Source organism: Gossypium hirsutum, chromosome A03 (genome assembly GCF_007990345.1).
Source record: "Gossypium hirsutum isolate 1008001.06 chromosome A03, Gossypium_hirsutum_v2.1, whole genome shotgun sequence".
Taxonomy (NCBI): Eukaryota; Viridiplantae; Streptophyta; class Magnoliopsida; order Malvales; family Malvaceae; genus Gossypium; species Gossypium hirsutum.
Genome location: NC_053426.1, coordinates 14759881 through 14784211, shown reverse-complemented (window position 1 = coordinate 14784211; position 24331 = coordinate 14759881). Strand labels below are relative to the sequence as shown.

The 24331-nt window shown below is 32.7% G+C and overlaps 1 pseudogene; it reads right to left on the bottom strand.

Annotated features, from left to right (window-relative positions):
- Positions 1-655: 655 nt before the first annotated feature.
- LOC107947692 (NADPH-dependent aldo-keto reductase, chloroplastic-like) lies at positions 656-2638 on the bottom strand (annotated as a pseudogene).
- Between the last annotated feature and the right edge of the window lie 21693 nt (positions 2639-24331).

The window sequence follows — 24331 nt, the reverse complement described above, 5'->3', positions numbered from 1 at the left end:
CAATTAAATCCCTTAGATTATGAAGATTGGATTTAGATAACATTAAAAACATCTCAAATGATCTATTTTATATTGATATTTATTATTATATTGTATATGTTATTTTATATGTTAAAAAGAGATTGGATTGTGATTGATCTAGTATGTTAGCAAGTTTTGAAACTCTTATATATTTGAGAGATTTGTATAGGTTTTGTAATACATATTAAGAGCACTTATCTATTCATTGTAGAATGTAATTTTTTAGTGCATTTGAGAAAGTAAAATAAGTTTTGTTGCTTGGTTTAATGCCTAAGTTCTCAGGGGAAGAACTTAGTGGTGAGTAATCTAAATCTTTATACACAAAAGTAAGATTGCTATACTGGAGTGTAAGGACTTAAACCACTTGTTGTATTGGGTTAAAGGATAGTGTATTTACTCATTGAATTAGGCTCTATAAATGTAAGAAAATAAAACGGTATAAACAATCTTGTGTGTTCTTGTTCTTGTTGCAATGTCACCCTCAATGGGCATCGCAGTCATCACTTCTATTCAATCACTTTATTTTTTTACTAAGCAAACATCAATTTTATGTTTCAAAAAAAGGAGTAGAAGTGACTCTAAAATTAAATTAAAGGAACAACACTCGTTAAAGACCATTTCGTGCAAAACTTTATTATATTGAAAGGGAAGAAGATATTATATTGACCAATAAAAATTGCAAAATAACTTTGTTGAATTTTGAGTGAGTGTGAATGAGCTATATATGATCAAATTTCGGAGTCCCAAAGTTCTTCAAGGGTCTTGTATGGGCTTGTTGTATTATTAACAAGAAAGTCGCCTCTCATGATCTTCCTCTCCTCCAACTGCTCAATCTCAATCAAATCTTCATCATCCAATTTCAGGTCCAAGGATCCCATGTTTTCCCTTAATCTATCCGGATTGAAACTCTTCACAATCACGCTTGCTCCCCTCGTTAATCCCCATTTTAAAGCAACCTTCCATTCATCATTAAATTATATATATTTATATGTTACCCACTGGCCAAGTTGGTGATAATAGGGTCAATCAAGCTATACAGAAAGGAGAAGTACCTGAGCTGGAGTTGCTTTATATTTGAGAGCAATGGAGTTGATGAGTGGATTTTTAACCACAGCGGTGGATCCCCATGCATTCCCAGGTCCTCCTAGTGGTGAATAACCACTCACATGGATGTCGTGCTTGCCACATATTTCCCGAAGTTTTCTTTGCCTCCACATTGGATGCATTTCCACCTTCACCCCCACCATCCAAATTCATCACTACTGATTGCTATCAACATTTTATTCATGCACCATCATATATATATGTGTGTGTATATATATATACATAAATATATTCTCCACCAATCTTAAAACAATTGAAAGGTTCATTTAGCAAATGTTTTTCTTCCTATTTATTTATTGGCTTTCGGCTGTCGTTTTTCATATGTATATATTAACGGCTGATGATGTGATATTTGAATCATTATTTTATGATTTTGGTTCTTTTCATCACACACACATATATATACCTGATTAACAGCTGGAGGAACAGAAGCAAAATCTAACAAATGTTAAATCTTCTTGGTGGAGAAATTGCTGACACCAATACATCTACACAACCCCAAATCTAAGCATTTCTGCATCCCTTCCCATGTGGTCTCCATGTCCAACTGCTTTTCAAAGTCTTCTTCCTTTGGCACAGCATTGCAAGCCCAAGGCTTCAGTTTTATTGGCCAGTGCACCAAGTACATGTCTATATACTCCATCCCCAGGTTCCTACAGTATCATACAACAATTGAAATGTATTACTATTACGAATAAAAATTCAGAATTTCCCTACTCGTATATATATACATGCATGATACAACATAAAAGTTCAAATTAATAAATAAAACCAAGCTGATTCCTTAAGAGTACTGCTAGTTAGCAACAACTTGTAATAGCTATGGAGTCTTTTATTTGACACTGTTAAATGATTAAAACTACCATCGGGTATATCTTTCAGTTTTATCATGTTTTCTTTTCTGTTTTTTTTTCCAGTTAAATAATTTTAATTTCTATAGCTAGCTTTTGGGCACTGGTTGGATCGTTTTTATGTAGTTTTAGTACATAATATTAACCTTAGGGTGTGTTTGAGTGCGGAAACAGGATCATGGTGATCACCGCTCCAGAGTTTAGATGTGAGAAAAACATCTTCCCTTGGGATGATTTGATCCTCAATTGCCATTCTTAAAGCATTTCCAACAGCTCCCTCCGAACCGTATATTTTTGCTGCATCAAAATGCCTGTACCCCATCTGCAACCACTCATTTCATCCATTAGCGTACGTTTCTCATGCTAAATCACTAAATATAAGAAAACATACGCATGCTTGCAACATACATACATACATCTCATCCACTGTCATGGATTTTGTAGATTGAGCAGCAAGGGTTAAGTTTGTGTGTGCGTGTGTGTGTGTGTTTATGAGGGTGTGTACGGAAATGTACCTTGAGAGCCGAATGGACTGCTTTCTCTGTTGTAACCCTATCATTATGAGAAGAGTAAGTACCTAATCCAATCACTGGAATTGTTATCCCACAGTTCAAGCGCACTTCATCCTTCCTCATTATTTTCTTTATTTTTTACTTCTTCCACTCTCTTCTTTCTTTTGGCACCACAAAACTTATGTTTATATATGTACATATATATATAGAGAGAGAGAGAGAGCGGTAGCTGAGAGTCTGAGTCGTCCGTGTATATATGCATCCCATGTAACAAGTCAACTTTAGCCTCACATGGGAGCTGAGTTAGTGAAAAAATAAAAAGAAGAGGATATGGGCAATATCAAAGCATGGGATCTTCCATGTCTCTTGGGATTTGATCAGATATGCCTCAATCCTCCCTTCTTAGAGACGGACAGTCAGACTGTATCCTTGAGCTATATTGACACAAATATAATGAACCCACCAACTAATATTTAATCTAACCATCGTATTTATCCCCCCCCCCCAAAAAAAAAATCTAATCATCATACATCTACCATTTTGCATATATATATATATTAATAAGAATTAATTTTATGACATGAATGAAAAAATATTTTAAGTAAATAATATATTTACAAAAATTGTATGTAAAAATTAAATGAGGTATTAGTTAAAATGTTGTAAAATTAAAAGTTAAAAATATATGCTTTAAGTTTTTTAGTATTATTTTTATTAAAAAACTTGTGACAAAAATTCAATAAAAAAATATAAGTATAGATAAATAAATAGATAGATATAAATTTGATTAATAAAGTTAAAACAATTTAGAATACCCTAACACTGATCATCAAATCAATTTGGATTTAATATATGTTCTACTTGTTGATGGATACGGATCCGCTATACCGATTGTCGAATTGTCTCTTGGAGCTTGCTGGTGTAACTTTAGAAGATAAAACTTAACAACCCAATAACTTAAATAAAACTTTTGAATAATTTAGTGACCAAATTATAACTTTTTTAATTAAGTGACCAAAATATAAATTTACCCTGGAAATTATATATTAGATTAACTAATTTCTGTCTTTTATATTGCTTTAGGCGGTGGCTCTCTAGTTGGCTTTGTCCCTAAAATAATAATAATTCAGGCGTACTATTCTAAAATATTAAAATATTAATTATAGAAAAATTACGAAAATGTGAACTTTAGTGACATAATAGCTAATTTTTTATTAAAATTTATTTATTGAATATATTAATTAAAAGGATTAGGATTTAAGTCGATGAAAATATTTTATTTATGGGGTTGACAAATTAGTATGGTTTTGGTCGTGAAGAGCAAATCTCTATTTGACTTTATTGAAAAGTCAAAGGAAGAAGAGATGGAACTTGATGTTTCTTGTTGTTGAATCTTCTTAAGATGAAAATTGAGGATAAATAATATTAATTTTCTCTGTTTGGACCGACCAAAACAAAGTCCACTTCTCTAAACCGATTTTCATCATGATTCATTCACGTGGGCAACCGCCACTTTCATCCTTCTTTCCTTCCCTTTCTTTCATCACATACATGATACATGTCCTTTTCTTTTTATATATACTACAATATGAAAAGCTTTCCCTAATAATTATATAAAATAACTAACATGAAAATCAAATCTTACTTTATTGAAATTATAAAGTTAAGGGAAGAAACATTTTTAGTATGAATTTTGTAATGTGTATGTGTTTTTTCTTTTTTTAATATTAAAATTTTTGTAGTTTTATAATTAAATTGAGACTTAATTAAAAATAATATCAACTCGATTAAAATTTTAAATGATAGTATAAATAAAAAAATGAAAAAAAAAATCAAAATAAAACTCTTTAAAAGAAGTTAAGAACTGAAATATTATATTATTAAAAATTTAGGGTTGAGGTCAAATCAAACTAAAAAAGTATTCTCAAAATTTCTCTTAAAATGTTTCTTTTAATTAAAAAACATAATATTGCATGTTTATGTAATTGCCTTTTCAAGGTAAAGGTCCCTAGAATCTTGTGCTGAAAAAATTTGGTTTAAAAATTATTTTTTTATACAGTGGAAAATAAAAATTTTAAAAATTAGTTTAGTTTGTGATATTTATAACAATAAATCCTAGACCGAATCGTATAGTGTTTTCAAATATACAGATCCTTGTCATTCTCGGCTTTCAACCAAATAATATTCTCTGCTATTCTCGTATCAAGAATCACCTCAAGTGTGGGCTTGATCCAATCGAATCAAACACAAAAACTAGAAATAATTTTATTTTCTTTTGGGTGAAAACAAAAAATTCTCTTATCAAATAGAAACCAACAGAATCGTTATTCTAAAAAATATATTTAATTCTTAAAAAATAAAAGTCTCTCTATTTTAAGGTAAAATAACGATATCTGAAAGTTGTGTAAGTAGTCTTACAGTTACCATCTATTTCTAGGAAAAGAAGGTAAAACCCTTGTTGAATTAAAGAAGCTTGATTCAAATAGAAAAATGAAATCCTAGTTCAACTAGAATGTAGGGAGCGACAACTTTAGTTAAATATACTAGGTTTTGTCATCCTCCTTATTACATAAAGGGCTTTTGGGTTTCTTCCTTATCGGGTCAAGTTACAAATACTTTCTGGGATTTTAACCTAATACTTTATAATTTGATCCAACCCAATATTTTTTTTCTATTTCCCAAAAATAAAATTCATTATATAATTAAATAATTTTCTCATCCTAATTTTACCCCTTGTAAAATTATGACGATTTTACCCTTGATAAAATTTTCGCGAAAATATATTTAATATTTCACCATTTAACTTGTTCACTTAAAATAGTTCAAAAACATAAACTCAATCTTCCAATCATTTTTAAGAATTCCTTGTTCATTTCTAAATAAATTCATTTCTCATTTCTCATTTTCATTTTCATTTTCATTTTCATTTCCATTTCCATTTCCATTTTGAGAAAACCACATTCATTTCCTGAATGTTTCCTATTTCTCCAATTCTATTCATTTATGTTCATTTGATTCATCATACAATTCATTTCTGGTTTCAACAAGCTATCGGAGGGACCAATTGGACATATGCAATTGAGGCTCAAATGATTTATAATTAAGTTCCAACTTTTTGCCTATTAATTATAAACTCATTTAGTCACGAAGTCATTCCACTATAGTATCGTGACTGAAATCTCCCAAATGGCATACTACTACGAAAGCAACTCAATTAGTGTTCATCCAATGACTTTGTCATAAGTGTGTTTCCCTCATAAGATATCTTTAATCTCTTTGGGACAATATTCGTTCTCCCAATATGATCCTATTTTATCTCATGGTAACCATTACATCTTCCTTCATGAAAAGTCAATCACTATCAATTAGTGATCAAGTCATCTATCACAAAGACAAATGACTTGTGGCCACATTTACTTTTCATCAACCATGTAATTTCGATGAGAGGATATCATTTACCCATGTCTCGGGCTATGAATTCCAATATTGTGAATGTCGCTACATATTGTAGAAGTTGTACACCCAACGCACTAGCTTTCGATTCCTTATCTATTCGAACTCAGGAATTTATTTACATCAAAGTGTACGAGTCACACATACATAGCACGCCATCCACTCAGGATTTATGTATGCCACATTATAAATGTCATAAGTGAATAAATCTATAAAAAGATTCAAGGTCTATTCTTCTTAGGTCTAGTTCGATGTACTATTAGTCCAATCAGTCACATCTATGTCTCTATCTTCTAGGAGTCATCTGCTTCGATGCCCAAGACAAAATATCTCCCCAATTGAACTGCATAGATGGCATATTAGTCTTTCAATTGGTTTTCTCATTTTCGATTAGACTAAGGACATGTTTAGGTTCGTCTACTAATACAAGCTATCTTTTCGTATCACAATCCGACCACATAATATCGCTCAGTATTAGTTTAAACATTAGATAACCAATAAGTAACATTTGCTTCCATTTTATTTTGCATGCAAAAACCACTTGAGTACAATCATAAAAACTATATTAATGTAATCAATGAATTTTTTAATTAATTAATCTATTTGAAAAAAAATTATAAGTGTACATTGACAAAAATACTACACTTAGGGACCAAATCCAATAGTCTCTCACTTGCCTTAATAAAGTAGATGAATCATGTTTCATATTCTTGTGCCCCTCCATATGTTTCTGAAAGAGCTCTCTAGCTAGTAAATTTTTGGAAAAGCAAATCCCCATGGTTTGTCCTCATATGTGATCTTTGTTAAATAGTACCATCTCCTTTATAATACTTTTTTTATCAAAGTGTTTTTCTCCTTATGTGGTTTCTTTGAGCTTTACTATACCTGCATTGTTACAGTGCCATAGCTTTTCTATACCTATTCGGCCCTCTATGGTGAAGTTGGTAGTGCAACCCTACTTAACACTTATTCACACTATGGAACCATTATCTAGTACAAAACCACAGCCCGATGTCGATTTCCTAGAATCCAGAGACGTTTAGAAGTTAGAATTAGTATATCTTATAAGAGTAAGGTCTCCCTTGTCACGCCCTAGATCTTAATAATTTATTATGCTAATTTATGTCATAAGGGAATTAATGGTCTAATGGTTAAGTATGTTAATTAATTCTAAATGGTCTCATGTTCAAACCCCCACACTCTAATATTTTTAGTTAAAATTTTTAAAGATTCTAGAAGGTCAAACCCCCTATTGCTGTCCCTTTTACTTGTTATGTAGGGAGGATTTTTTTCCCTTTTTATTAAGTCAACATGCCTTCCATAGCCCCCTTTTCACTCGTTTATTCTCTCATGATCCACCTTTCACTCCTCTTGTCCCCAAACTTACCTTTTCTTCCCCACAAACCACCTTGGCCAGCCATTGAACCTAGAAACTCCCCATTTCATTTTTATTTTCACCTTTTTGCTCTCATTCTCTCCTTTAGCTACACCTCCACCTTACTCCTCCATTTTCTCTTCTTTTTCTTCCTTTTCACCACTTCTGACATCCTTTTTTCTTTATTTCCGTTCCACTCCACCACTATACAAGGACACCCCACCTGTAGTGCACCACCACCTCTCATTCGCTGCTGCCATTACCATCCCGTCACCACGCCGTCGCCTTTGGCCACCACCAAAATTCACCATTTTTCTTCTTTTATCCTTCTCTTTTCAAAACTCATCTCTGTAATCCCACAATTTTGATTTTTTTTATTTATTAAAAATCACTTCTCATCCTATTTTTTCTAACTCGTTATTTTATGTGTTATTGAGTCAAATCCTCCTCTCTAGTCGACTTTTCGGGTAATATCGTCGAGCCTTTTCCTCCATAATTACTTAAGTACGGAAGATCCTTCATTCATAACTTTCTTTCATACTATTATTCCAATTAGAATGTTATAAACAATTTTTTTATCGTACCTTCATGAAGCTCCATTCAAAAATTTAGAAATCGTATCCCAATTGTAGAAGTGTGTGAATGGTCGATCATTTGCTTAAGTTTCACCGAATCACAATAATTTTTAATCATGGATTAATTATTTATTAATCTGTATTAACACGAGTATTGGTTAAAAACCGTAGTGACTCAAGAATCGAACTCTAGCCTTCGAAATTGGAATTAGATTTGTTCAATCGGTTATACAATGAGTGGGGATCTACTTTTAATTATAATGGGTGATATTTATTATGATAAAAATAATAAAATGAGTAATATAATATTATTGTTTATATTATTCTCTAAATAATAAAATATTGGGAGATTATGAAAATATTCATAAGGATCAGTAAAATTCGATAAAAAAGGATACCAAGTAAGTATTCTTGAAACCTCATATCTGTGATGATGATTGTGATTTGACAATTTTTGTATAATATGTTATTATGTGATTTTCATTACTCATGTCATGTGATTTATGGCTAATGAAATTCATATGTGCAAGTGATGTGAAAATATGATTATCGATGTTCTGATTCACATGAACTTATATTATCATTCTGGTCATCTGGTTCGCATGTTAAGTATGCAATATTTTCGATGTTCTAATTCGCATGTTAAGCATGCCACTGTGATAAATCGTTTTCAGATTTGATTCGCATGATAAACATGCCATACTTCTAATTCTTATTCGCATGTAAAGCATGCTTACTGAAATTATGTTCTATATGCCATACTTCTGATTCCTATCCGTATGTAAAGCATGCTTACTGAAATTATGTTCTGTATGCCATATCATATGCATGAGGTCAGGAAAATATGTACGGAGGAAGTATCTAGAAGTAAATATGTACTATCTGGTGGCTTGCCCATAATATTTTGTTTTTGGCAGCGTGATTGCACTATATGGTGGCTTATCTAAATATTGGGGTGTTATCAGACGGATGAGTTCTGAAGAACTCATTATGGTGTGTAGTGAGGATGGGTAGGATTTGTTTTCTGAAAATCTACATTATTTTTGAAAAGCATTGTGTTGACATCGTCATTATGCATTCTGTCATATCTGATTTTGTGACTGAATATTTAGTATGTTGTGATATGCTTAAAATGATGTTGATATGAGTTAAATTATGTTATTATCATTATTAGTAACCCACACTAGGCTTTGTAAACTCACCACTTTTAAATTTTGATTTTTCAGACAATTGAGATTAGGATGGACTCGGCTATAGAAGTGATCTCGATCACTTTTCAGAAAACTATATTTTTGGTATTCGTTATTTTATGATGTGTTTAGTTGCTTTGGACTTTGGTTTTGGACTTGGACTTTCTTTTGGACTTTGGATTTATTGTGGCTTTTGGATGGTTTTGCATGACTTATGTTTTTAAACTAGTACTTAAGAGGTTTTTATCAAGTAATAATTAAATGATGATTTTTTCACAATAAGGTTAATCCAACTCAACGATAGTATTTTCAAACCCGATACTCTGTTTTTAAAACTTAACAGTACTTTCTCACGAAACTGATGGTTTACAAATTATATTATATCTACAATTTTCAAAATGTCGAACAAATTTTTTTTAATGTATAAAATTACCTGCTACAGTGTTTTTAAAGCAAATCAAGATAACGTTTTAAAATTAAAGACGATTGTTAAAAAATGGTTTTCTACGCCATTAACATGGCCAATGTGGTCTTTGAGATTCGACCATAACGTCTAGGTCAGATTTAGGGGGTTACATTTACTAATAGTAGAGCCCGATTCAAAAACTTAGACTATGGTTTATTTTCGAAAATATATGCGTATACATCAAAAAGGGTATTTTGGGAAAAAATCCATGTTTTAGTTAAAAAAATTTATTCAATTCTGAAAAATCCGAGACTTCGAAGCCGGCCTAGATAAGTATTTCTACCTTCTAAATTTTGATATGAGACTATAGAATACTATAGATTCTCAAAACTATAGATATTGATATTCTAGTAACAAAACTTTAGAACTGAAAACATTCTGAATTGATAATAAAAGCTTGTTTCTAATTGTCAGATAAAACTGCATAAAACTTAAGAATTTGTTAAACAAATATGAGTACTCAAAACGTTCGTACTAGGGGTATGAGAGCTCGTGGAATGCAGGGTCTAAGGACCCAAATAGATTCATCTATGTCACGAGTTCGCACATCCAAACTTGAGATTAAACCTGAGCCAATAGTTGATCAAGTCAAGAATATATATATTATTAAAGAGGATAATCAGGAGCCTGCTAACGACGTTGCGTCGCAAGCCATGCTTAGGATACTATAGCCTGTTGCTGGGACCTAAAGTGGATCTAGAAATCGTAGGACTATAGTAGAGAGGTTCCAAAAATAGAGTTGAGTTATTCACGGGCATTGCTGGGATGACCCCACTGTGGTAGAATATTGGCTAGAGCCTACGGAAAGGATTCCAGATGACATGGAGTGTACCCTAAAACATAAATTAAAGGGTACAGTGTCTCTATTGAGGGACGAGGCTTATCGCTGGTGGCAAGCCGTTGCGAGGGGTACCCAGGCCGAGAGATTGACTTGAGAGTATTTTTTAGAGGCTTCTTAGAATAAGTATATAGGTAAGCATTATGTTGAGGCCCGTCAACTAGAGTTCATTGAGCTCAAACAAATGGGCGGATTTGTGGGCAAGTATGGCAAATTTCTATAGTTAAGTCACTTCTTCCAGAGGATGGTTGCGATTGAGCAAGACAAGTGTGTCAAGAACGGGCTAAGATATAAGTTAATAATACAAGTGGCCCCTTTACAAGAAAGGGTTTTCAAAACATTAATGGAAAATCCAAATTTGTGGAGGAAGTAAAGTGTTTAGAACACGAATTGAGGGATAGAGCTAGAATTCTTACCAAGAGAGATGTCAGTCCCACTATTCAAGCTCCGCAACCTATTAAGTGAGTCCGAGATAATTGACCTAGGCAAAATGTTGTTGCTGCTAGTAATGGTGGGAGAGCCCAATATTGTGTCACTTTTGATAAGAGGCATCTAGAAAAATGTTGAAGGAGTTTGGGCGTATGCCTAAGATATAGATCATTGGAGCACAAAATTAAAGATTGTTTGCTTCGAAATTAACAGATGCAACCACTGGATCAAAACCGTGTTTAGAATCAGAGAATTGGACAACAGCCTTCGAGAGGTCAAGGTCCAAATAAAGTTGGTAATGTTGGGCAGAGACAAAGAGCCCAAGGTCAGGGTACTAATCGAGCTGATGCAAGATAGCCTGCATTAGTGTACGCAACTAGAAGCAGAAAGGACTGTAACGTCACTGATGTCATAGCATGCACCTTTACTATTAATTTTGTATCGTATTTTGCTCTGATTAACATAGGATCAACCCATTCATATGTTTCATGTTTAATGGTTGATAAACTGGGAATTGAGGTAGAGGATACTATTAGTAATATGATTGTCCTTAGTCCTTAGGACAACATGTTTCTGTTAATATAGTGTACAAGAAATGTCCGTTAGAGATCCAATGAGAAGTATTTCCAGCAGACTTGATGGAATTAGCCTTCAGCGAATTCAATCTCAATCTGAGAATGGACTGACTAGTAAAACACCAAGTCAGTTTAGACTGTGCTACATAAAGGGTTTCAATGAAGACTCCAGTTGGAAAAGAAATATTAATGGTTGGAGAGCGTAGAGATTACTTATCTAACGTGATCTTTGCTCTAATAGCTAAAAAGTTGGTACACAAGGGATGTGAGACATATTTGTCTTACATTCTAGATACGAGTATCAATAGGCCATCTGTTAGGAAAATTCGCACTATGAAGGACTACCCCGATGTCTTTCCAAAGGAGTTACCCAGATTACTTTCAGAGCGTGAGGTAGAGTTTGGTATTGATTTGTTTCCAAGAATTGCTCCGGTTTCTTTCGCCTCATATCGCATGGCACCTACTAAGTTAGTGTAACTTAAGGCGCAACTACAAGAGCTTCTAGATCAAGGGTTTATTAGACCCAGTGTGTCACCATGGGGAGCTCTAGTTCTATTTGTTAAGAAGAATGATGCATCCATGAGGTTATGTATTGATTATCGGTAACTGAACAAGTCGACTATAAAAAACCAATTCTCTTTACCAAGGATCAATGACCTATTCGATCAGTTTATGGGTGCGAAAGTGTTCCGCAAGATTGACTTGAGGTTCAGTTACTATCAACTGAAGGTGAAAAGATGGATGTTCCTTGTTATGCCCTTTAGTCTCACGAACGCTACTACAACTTTTATGAACTTAATGAATCGAGTTTTTCAACCTTAACTCGATTAGTTTTTTGTGTTTTTCATCGTTGACATTTTGATTTATTCCAAGTTTGAGACAGAACATGATGAACATTTTAGAGTGGTTCTGCAAATTCTTCGAGAGAAACAATTGTATGCCAAACTGAGAAAGTGTGAGTTTTGGCTCCACGAGGTGATGTTTCTAGGACACATGGTATCGACTGAGGGTATCTGTGTCGACCCAAAGAAAATTGAGGCAATCTTAGACTGGAAACAACCTAAGAACTTCAATGAGATTCGAAGTTTTTTAAGTTTGGTCGGTTATTATAAAAGGTTTGTGGAGGGATTTTCTGCAATCGTAGCTCTATTGACCAAGTTGTTGAGGAAATGTGCCCCTTTTAAGTGGACTGAAGAGCAACAAGAAAGTTTTGATAAGATTAAGTACGTGTTGACTCAAGTGCCTATTCTGATTTAGCTAGAGTTTAGGAAGGATTATGTGGTGTATAGTGATACGTCTTATACTAGTCTTAGATGTGTTCTAATGAAATATGGTAAGGTTGTGGCCTATGCCTCGAGACAGGTTAAAATCCATGAACGTAACTATCCAACTCATGATCTCAAACTTGTTGATGTGGTTTTTACCCTCAAGATTTAGAGAAACTACCTGTATGGTGATAAGTGTATTATCTACAAGGATCACAAGAGTCTTAAATATCTCCTCCTCAAAAGGAGTTAAACTTGAGACAAATGAGATGGATTAAGCTACTAAAAGATTATGATTGTACCATTGATTACCATCCGAGAAAGGCGAATGTTGTCGCCGATACACTGAGTAAGAAGTCAATGACTGATTTGAGGGTGATGTTTGAAAAGTTCAATTTGACTGATGATACAGGTTTACTTGCATAGTTGCAAGTGAAGCCTACCTTAGTAGATGAGATTCGATTGAAGAAATCTAATGATGATTCTCTTACACCTCGTTTTAGACAAGTTGAGAAAGGTAAGACTACCAACTTTAGCCTTAACTTTGTTGGAGTTTTGTGCTTTCGCAAAGACACTGTGTGCCTGATGATCAAGAGCTAAGGTAGTTTATACTTTGGGAAGTGCATAGTAGTCCATACGCTATACATCCTAGAAGAAATAAGATGTAACGAAACTTGAGAGAGTTGAATTAATGGAAAGGACTTAAATGAGATGTGACTGAATATATAAGTAAGTGTTTAACGTGCCAGCAAGTGAAGGCTGAGCACCAGTTTCCCTCAAGTTTTTACAGCCTATTCAGATCCCTCAATGAAAATGAGAGTGTGTGACCATGGATTTTGTTAGTGGGTTGCCTTTGAAGCCTACTAAGAAAGATTCAGTTTGGGTTATAGTTGATCGAATAACTAAGTCAGCCCATTTTCTGCCTATCCATATTGACTATTCTCTACATAGGTTGGTGAGGTTGCATACTTCAAAGATTGTGAGACTTCATGGTGTACCATGGTCCACCATTTCCGATCAGAACCCTTTATTTACATCTTAATTTTGGAAAAAGTTACACTAAGCTTTGGGAACTCGATTGAACTTTAATACAACTTCTCACCCTAGTTTGATGGGTAATCCAAGTAGGTTATATAAATTTTGGAGGACATGTTGAAGGGTTGTGTGATTAACTTCAGTGGAAGTTAGGAGGAACACTTGCCATTAGCCGAGTTTACGAATAATAACAGTTTTCAGTCGATCACATAGATGGCTCTTTACGAAGCTATGTGTGGTCATAAGTGTCGTACACCTCTATATTGGATAGAGTTAGGGGAAATAAGGTATCAAGTTTAGATTTGGTGCAAAAAAATAAAAAATATGGTAAATTTTTTTAGGATCGTTTGAGAATAGCATCTGATTGACAGAAGACTTACGTCGATTTAAAACGAAAAGATATTGAGTTCAGTGTTGAGGAACAAGTCTTCCTAAAGGTTTCATCATGCAAGAAGGCATTGAGGTTTGGACACAAGGGCAAGCTGAACTTGAGGTTCATTGGACTACATAGAGTTCTTAAACGGGTTGGACCAATGACTTACCAGTTAGAGTTACCTCCGAAACTAGACCACATTCACGACATGTTCCATGTTTCTATGTTGATGAGATACCATTTTGATCCATTCCACATTATTCCGATCGAGGAGGTCGAGGTGAGACACAATTTAACTTATGAGGAATAGCCAATACATATTTTGGACTGCGAGGTCAAGAGATTGAGGAAAAAGCAAATTCCTCTCGTAAAATTCTTATGAAGGAACCATGGTGTTAGCGAAGCCACCTGGGAACTCGAAGAATCAATATGTCAGCACTGCCCTCACTTGTTTGGATCAGGTAAATTTTGAAGACGAAAATTATTTTAAGGGGGGTAGGGTTGTCACCCCCTAGATTTTAATCATTTATTATGCTAGTTTATCTTACAAAAGAATTAATGGTCTAGTGGTTAATTGTGTTAATTAATTCCAAATGGTCCCATGTTCAAAACCCCACACTTTCATATTTTTAGTTTAAATTTTTTACAATTCTAGAAGGTCAAACTCCCAATAAAAGAGGATACCAAGTAAGTATTCTCGAAACCCCATATTTGTGATGATGATTTTGATTTGACGATTTTTGTATAATATGTTATTATGTGGTTTCCATTACCCATGTTATGTGATTTATGGCTAATTAAATTCGTATGTGTAAGTGATGTGAAAATTTGATTATCGATGTTCTTATTATTATGAAATTGTGTTATTATTCTGATCATCTAATTCACATGTTAAGTATGCCATATTTTTTATATTCTGATTCTCATGTTAAGCATGCCACTGTGGTAAATCTTATTGAGAACTGATTTATGTGTTAAACATGTCATACTTCTTATTCTGATTCACATGTAAAGCATGCCTACTAAAAATCTATTTTGTATTCCATTTCACATGCATGGGGTCGAGAAAGTATGTACGGAGGAAGTATCTGGCAGTAAATTTACACTATCTAATGGCTTGTCCACGATATTCTATATCTGGCAGTAAATCTGCATTATCTGTTGGCATGTTATTGGATGGACGAGTTTTTGGGAACTCATTATGGTGTGTAGCAGAGATGGGTAGGATTTGTTTTCTGAAAATCTGCATTATTTTTTAAAAGCGTTGCATTGACATCGTTATTATGCATTCTATCATATCTGATTCTGTGACTGGATATTTAGTATGTTGTGATATGCTTAAAATGATTTTGATATGAGTTAAATTCTATTTATTATCATTATTGGTAACCTACATTGGGCTTTATAACCTCACCCCTTTTAAATTTTGATTTTATAGATAATCAAGGTTAAGATGTGGTCGAGTACGGAGGTGCTCTCGGTCACTTTTCGGAAAACTATATTTTTGCTATTTGTTATTTTGGGATGTGTTTAATTGCTTTGGACTTTGGTTTTGGACTTGGATTTTCTTGTGGATTTTGGATTTATTGTGTTTTTTGGATGGTTTTGCATGACCTACGTTTTTAAACTAGTACTTAAGATGTTTTTATCAAATAATAGTTAAATGATTAATTTTTCACAATAAGGTTAATCCAACTCTACGATAGTGTTTTCAAACACGATTCTCTGTTTCAAAACTCAACACTACTTGCTTAGGAAATTGATTGTTTACGAGTTATATTATATCTACAATTTTCAAAATGACGAACAACTTTCTTTTAAATGTATAAAATTGTTCGTTGCGATGTTTTAACTGAAAAACTATCAATACTTTCATTTTTCTAAAAGATAGATAATTTTGACGAACTCTTTCAAAGGAAAATTATAGACAATATATGGCCTCTTTTAAAGCAAATCAAGATAACATTTTAAAATTACAATTGAATATTAGAAAATGGTTTTTTGCGCCATTAACATGACCAATGTTATCTTTGGGATTCAGCCATAATGTCTAGGCCGAGTTTAGGGGGTTACATCCTCTGGAATACACAACCACACAATCTCTTATTCTCCATAAATACTTGAGTATATGCTTAACTGATTACTAGTGTCTTGCTCCTAGATTCGCATGATATCAATTTAACAACCCTATTACAAAACAGATATCTAGGTGTGCGCATAACATAACATACATGAGACATCCTACTATAGAACTATAAGGAAACTTTCTTATATCCTCTCTTTTTTCCGCTTTCTTAGGACAATCCTCTAAAGAGAGTTGAAATCCTGCTACGGAGGGTTGATTTCCCTTTTCTCGAATCGTTCATTTATAAAACTCCAATATCTTGTCTATGTATTAAGCATGAGATAGTTCTATCATGTTCTTTAGACCTCTTTGGATTCTAAAGCCCAGAACAAAATTAGTTTCTCACAAGTCCTTCATCCTAAATTGTTGGGTTAACCACAGTTCAGACGATGACAATGTCTCTATATCATTCCCAATTAGTAGAATGTCATCGACAAGTGGAACGAGAAAGACCACCTTTCCATCCCTTGAATGTTTATAAACACAAGGTTCATCTACATTTTTCTCAAATTCAAAAGTCTTGATCACTTGATCAAATCTTTGATTCCATAAGCGAAATGCTTGTTTAAGTCCATATATAGATCTAAGCAGTTTGTAAACTTTATGCTCATTTCTTTTAATTATATATATGGTAGGTTGAATCATATAAATGTTCTCTTCAAGATAGTCATTCAAAAACATTGTCTTGACATTGATTTTCCAAATCTCATAATTGAGAGTTGCCACAATGGATAATAATATGTTGATTGACTTGAGCATGGAAATTGAAGAAAAGGTTTCTTCGTAATCATTACTTTTTTTCAAAGTATAACCTTTTTTTCTAGAAGTCTAACCTTATAAGTTTCCACTTTTCCATCTGCAATTCTTTCCTCTTGTAGATTCAATTACACCCTATGCTTTTTACCCCTTCTGGTAAGTCTACAAGTTCCCACAATGAGTTGGAGTCTGTAGAATCCATTTCAGCTTTCATAGCTATTTCCTAGAGCTTGGAATTAGCACTCTGCATCGCTTCATCATACGTAAGTGAATCATTATCTTCCTTTTTAGAAGACTCAATGTTAAAAACACTTTCGTCGAATTGGAAGAACTAAAGCCTACGGGATACCATCCCATTGCGACAAAGTACCTTATGTTGCTGATCATTTGCAGGTCTACAATTAGGAGTTGGTTCTAGAACCGTTTCAATAGGTCTATTATTAAATTGTATTGGTTGTTGCAAGGAGACCAATGATACTGGTAGGTGTTCGTGTTGGATTTGGTGCCCTAAGAGTAGTAATTTCATCTAAGTACACTTGTAATTTTTTAAACAAATTGGTTAATAAAATTATTCATGAATTAAATTAATACTTTGTATATTATCCACAAATGGTTTTTTCACACAAATCAAAATGGAAGCAAATGTTTCTCATTGGTTATCTAATGTCTAAACTAATACTAAATGGTATTACGTGGTCAGATCGTGATACAGAAAGACAACTTGTATTAGTAGACAAAACTAAACATGCCCTTCGTCTAATCAGAAATGAGAAAATCGATTGAAAGACTAATATGTCATCTATGAAGTCCAATTGAGGAGATATTTGTCTTGGGCATCGGAGCAGATGAATCCCAAAAGATAGAGACATAGATATGGCTGACTAGATTGATAGTACAGTAAATTGAACCTAAGAAGAATAGATCCTGAATCTTTTTATAGATTTATTCACTTGTTACTTTCATAGTGTGACATACCTAAATCCTGAGTGGATTACAGGCTATATATAAGTGACTCGTACACTTTAATGTAAGTAAAAGCCTGAGTTCGAATAGATAAGGAACCAAAAGCTAGTATGTTAGGTGTACGACTTCTACAGTATGTAGCGTCATTTACAGTAGTAAAATTCATAGCCTGAGACATTGGTAAATGATATCCTCTCATTAGAATTACATGGTTGATGAAAAGTAAACGTGGCCATAGGTTATTCGTCTTTGTGATAGATGACTTAATCACTAATTGACAGTGATTGACTTTTCATGAAAGAAGATGTAATGGTTACCATAAGATAAAATAGGATCATATTAGGAGAATGGATATTGTCCCAAAGATATTAAGGATATCTTATGAGGGTAACACACTTTTGACAAGGTTATTAGACGAACACTAATCCAGTTACTTTTGTAATGCCATGCTGTTTGGGAGAGCTCAGTCACGATACTATAGTGGAATGACTTCATGACAAAATGAGTTTATAATTAATAGACAAAAAGCTATAACTTAATTATAAATCATTTTAGTCTCAATTGAATATGTCCAATGGGTCCTTTCGCTAGCTCGTTGAAACCAAAAATGAATTGCATGATGAATCAAATGAACATAAATGAATAGAAATGGTGAAATAGGAAACATTCAGGAAATAATTATGGTATTCTTCCAAATAAAAATAAAATTGGAGAAAATTGAATCATTAGGAAATGAATGTGGTTTTCTCAAAATAGAAATGAAAATGAAAATAAAAATAAGGAATGAATTCATTTAGAAATGAACAAGGAATTCTAAAAAATGATCGAAAGATTGAGTTTATGTTTTTGAGCTATTTTAAAACCCAAAAATGAAAATAAACTATATGGTCATAGTGAACAAGTTGAATGGTGAAATATCAAAAATATTTTCTTGGAAATTTTATCAGTGGGTAAAATTGTCATAATTTTACTAGGGGTAAAATTGAGATGAGAAATCTATTCAATATAAATATTGAAGTTTATTTTGGAAAATAGAAAAACAAAATCAGGTTGGACTAGATTATAAAATTAGACCCAATGTGAGAGAGGCCCAAAATTCCCTCAAGGAATATGAAAGGGTAACAACCCAAGTAGGAATACTAGGGGTATGACGTGCAACTTAATCCTACTCTAAGTAGGAAGTGTTTTCTATTTGAAATAAACTTCTTTAATTCAATAATGGTTCTACATTCTCTTCCTATAAATAAATGCCATCTGTAGGGCTATTTACACAACTTTCAGATATTGTTATTATACCCAAAAATAGAGAGATTATTTACACAACTTCCAGAATAACGATTGTGCCATTTTCTATTTACACAACTTCCAGAATAACAATTGTGCCATTTTCTATTTGAGAAGAGAATTTCCATTTTCACCCTAAAAGAAAAGAAAACTATTTCTAGTTTCTGTGTTTGAATAGATTTGATCGAGCCCACACTCGAGGTAATTCGTGATACTAGAATAGTGGAAAAGATCTTAGTTGAAAGCCAGGAATGACAAGGATTCGTCTATCCAAAAACACAGATACAATTTCGGTCTATGGTTTATATCTATAAATATCACAAACCAGGTTAGTTTTCAAAATTTTTATTTTTCGTTGTGCAAGAAAACCATTTTCAAACAAGAATTTTTCCAATAGCTCGCTCTTGCGAGTCTATGTTCCTACTCAAGGGGTTTAGGTGTTCAGACGGAGAAGAATTTGCTGCGGGTCAATTATTTTAAAATTTTGGAAACATTTGAAGTCTAAAAACAAGGAGTGTTGACTTTTAAGGGTGGGAGTTAAGGCGAGATATGCACAACAACTGTTGTCGTTCATGTTGTAAAGGCCATTTTCTGCATATTAGGCCATGCTTCTTTCTTATATTGATGTTATAGGTTGTATTCTTGGAATGTCTTTTCAAGTGTCCGAGGAGTTACAAGAAGCTTACAAGACTTCTGAAGCACATTTTGCTCCTTCGCTCCTTACAAAAAGAGGTTTCTAGCTTCGGGATGTTACACTTTAACTGCTTGGAGTTCAAAAATTCCTTACTCTCTTTGGGCCTTTGCTTGTTTTTGTTGTCTTCCCACTTGGGAGTTGTCTTTTTTTGGTTTACTTTCCTTTCACTAGAGTGCTAGAACTATCTTTGGGTAAGCTTTATCTTTATCTTATTCTTCCTTCCTTTCTACAGTTTTTGGTGACTATTCGTAGCAATGTTTGGGTGGGGTTAAGGAGGTGCAAACTTGTGTTAGGATTTATGTGCCCTTAGTGTAGTAATTTCATCATATTTTAGAAATTATTAAAGTTTATAAATTGATTGTTCACGGACATAAAACAAATTTCAATAGTCATTTCTATGTTACATTCTCCTCAATGTGGTTTTGTACATGAAAAGCAAAATGTATAAACAAATATTGACTCCTTGATCTTAACTAATATTAAGTTACATTATATGGATGAATCATAATGTAAAAAGATAACTTATATTAGTAAGTAATCTAAACTATTCATAGTCTGCAGAATAAGATTGAGCAAATGGTTAAAATAATATGGACTATTATGTCGTCTATATGTCCAATTGGGGAGATAGTTTGTCTTGGCTATCGGAGCTGGATTTACTCCTAGAAATAGAGACATAGATGTAGGGGATAAACAAAACCTAATTCGATTAAAATTTTTTTTTTTGAATTTAGAGTTAATTGAATCAAGTTATCAATTTATTCAGTTTTTTTTAATCAACTCGAATAAGTAATTCAATTTTTCGAGCTCAAGCCAAGTTGAATTTTACAACTCAAATAACAAATTGATGTAAATATCCATTAGGTCCCTAGAAATTTTAAAAATGTGCAAATTGATCCCTCTAAAAAAATTCAAAATAATCTTAAAAAACTAAAAATTATTAAAAATCTTAAAAATATATAAAAAAATACTAAATGATAATTTTAAAAAATCAAAATGAAAATTTGAGGACTTAAACATGTAAAGTATCAAATCAAACTTATCATGATAATTATCTTGTTTTTTCCTCTTATTTTGTTTCAAAATAGTTTTCAAATATATATGGTATTTATGTTCTTCAACTTGGAATTTAGTCATATTGTCAACAAGATTTAAATATAGCCAGTTTAATTTTTTAAAATTTAACTCAAACAAATTTATTTGACTCATCTCGGATTTCATTTCACTTGACTTGATTTGAAAAAATTCCAAATCAATTTAGGATGATAAAATAGGACTCATCAACTCAACTAACTCAAAAAAAATTCCATTCAATTCAACTCGATTCGATCAAACACTCACCACTATGTAGATTTAATCATCTGAGCTAACAATATATTGGACAGGACTCAAGTTGGAGGTATTCTAGATCCGTTTGTGGATTTATTTTCCTGTTACGTTCATGGTGTTACTTACCAAGATCTTAACTAAGAAAATAACTATGTGCGTGTAACTCATGTGCTTCAATATATGGAAAACATGTGCTTTCATGGTAGTCGGCAGAAAGTTGGTATGTTAGGTACATAACTTATGCATGATATGACTTCACTCATAAAATTGGAATCATAATTTGATAAAAGTGTAAATGGTATCCTCTCATTGGCATTGTATACATTATAAAAATGAAACTTGGTCAAGGGTCATTTGCCTATGGAAAATGATTTTATCATTACCAATTTGAGTAATGATCATTTTCATTGCGAAACATAAAATGGTGACCATGATAAAAAAATGGATTGATTAGGTGAACAGATTTAACCTAAAGGGATCGATTAATGAATATTCTATAAGGGTAACACACATATGATGAGGTCATTCGACTAAAGCTTGAAATCAGTATCTCTTATAATGGTATACAATGGAGGGTTCAGTCATGTTACTTTAGTGGAATCACTCATAACTAAATAATTTGTGATTAATAGATCAAGAGTCAAAACTTAATTACAAATTTTTTAAGCTGTAATTATATATGACCAGTTAGTCCCTTCACTAGCTCAACACAATTCTTTAATCAATTGCATTTAACATGAACACTTGCATGGAACTATAAATGATTGAAAAGGGAGAAATGGATAATTGAATTTACTCATTGAAGTAATAAGTGTTTTTCCAATTTAAAGATTAGATTGATTTGGGGTTAATTTAGTCACTTAGGATATTATTTAATTGATTTAAATGTTGATTGCAACATGCAGAAGTGATCATAGTTATCTAATCATTTGGAATGGAATAAAATTAATTGAATAAAGTTACGCATGCATTAAAATAAAGCCTAATAAAAATTTATTATTTGAATAGAAGTTACCAAAATCAACAAACTTTCAACCTCTTACTCTATAGTCCCCTTATTTGTTTGCCTCAAATTTATTCAAGGGGATGAGGTGCTACCTTTTCAACAATAAGGGTTGTAGCTTATAGAACAACAAGTACCTTTTCCATGAAACTTAGATGAAGTTTGAACAATATGCAATAAATCTTCAATACATTCTCCATGAGATGCAATCTCATGCTTCACTTGAGCATTAATAACTTGTTGATCTTTATAACTCAAATGTGGTTGATCTTTTCTCACCCAGATTTGCCTCTATCACATTCTACTTGGTGCACTTGTTGTTGGAACAAGTTTTCCAACAAACCTAAACTTCTTTTAATCTCACATCATATTAAAATAGTAAGGTCTGATGTGTCCTTCTTTCCCGCAATAAAAGCATACGAATTTACCTTTCTTCTTTTTATGCATGTGTTGTCATCTAGGTAATATTCTAATCAATGTTGCAACATTAGATTGAACATGACTTGTATTTCTCCATCATTGATCATTCATCAGCTTGTAACAATGAGATCTAATATCTAAAACATTTTCACGACAATAATAAACAAGTATTTTATCCTTCTTTTTACTTTTCTCAAAAGTAGAAGAACCCCTATCTTTTGTAAGAGTGATAAGTTTTTTACCTTTATTGATGTAACTAAGTTCTCTATGGTCTGGTTCAAATCTTCTTGAAGCCAAAATTCCATCAAGCTTCTCACTTTAGCCTCCAAACTTCTTTAAGACAACATTCAAACTAGTTAGCTCATTCTTAGTAGTTTTTAAAGTATCACCCTTTTTTGAACTACAATTTTAAACCTTTCTTTTTCTTCTCTGATAATGATAATTTCTTCCCTCAAAGAATCATTCAATTGGCACAATATTTCAATTTTTGTTAACATATGGCTGAAAGCATCCTCCAAATATTTAACTAAAACATTATCATTATCTAAACCTTCTTCTATTCCAAAATTTGTTGAAACATGGATTGAAGCAGAAACAGTAAAAAAAACGTAGTTGCTTAAGTTTTTATTCATATCAGAACTGCTTTCTTTATCATTCTAAGTGACTATGAGTGACTTCTCTTTCTTTTTAATATTAGCAAATTCTAACTTAATATGATTTTATCCCTTCCATTTGTAACATTGGACAGCTTTTGGCAATGAATTCTCCTCTTATATGTTAGTCTTCTTGCTATGGCTATTAGCTCCTCCAACATTTGATTTAGTTCGCTTCTTAGAGAATCTCTTTCTAGTATTTGTAAGCAAACTAATTTCATCAACAACGTCCACTATCTGTTTTAATATTAGAAAAACCTTTTAAACATTGAAAAGAATGTTCATTTTAGGTCTTAATTTGTTACGATTTGCTTCATCCAAATTCAACTCAAAGGTTTAAAGTGAATCTATTAACTCATCCAGCTTAAGGGTGGTAATGTCATTTGCCTCGTCAATTGTTGTGACCTTGATTGCAAAGCATTCTACTAAGGACCTCAACACTTTATTCACTAATTTAACCTTAAAAAAGCGTGCACCAAGACAAAAATCCCTTTTAGAAATATAACATAACCTCACATAAAATTCAAAAAAAGACTCATCTTTTTGCATTTTTAAATTTTCAAACCTACTAGCTAAAATCTAAAGTTTTTGACATGTGCACGACATCATTTCCTTCATGTTGGTTTTAAAAGATTATTCATGCATCTTTAGCAGATGTACATACAGAAATGACTTTAATTTTATCCAAGTTAACTCCATTGAAAAAGGCATTTGGAGCTTGTGAATTTCCATGAGCAATCCTTCTTTCTTTGGTAGTGTATTTACTTCTTTCTTTAGGACATTTGGTGCCCATTAGAGTATGCCCAAAGACCAATATGAGATGATTGTAATCACATACTTGTTTTAACTTGTTTGTTAATATAAGGTATTACCGTTGTTTTTTCAGTTTCTTTTTCCATGTATACAAATAAACTGGTTTAATAAAGCCCTGGGAATAATATGATTATTCTTAAAATGTCCTTAGTTAAGTATTAGTGTGGGCTTGGACAATGATTAAGCATTAATACTAATGTATAGTTGATTGATGAAAAAGTGTTGTCAT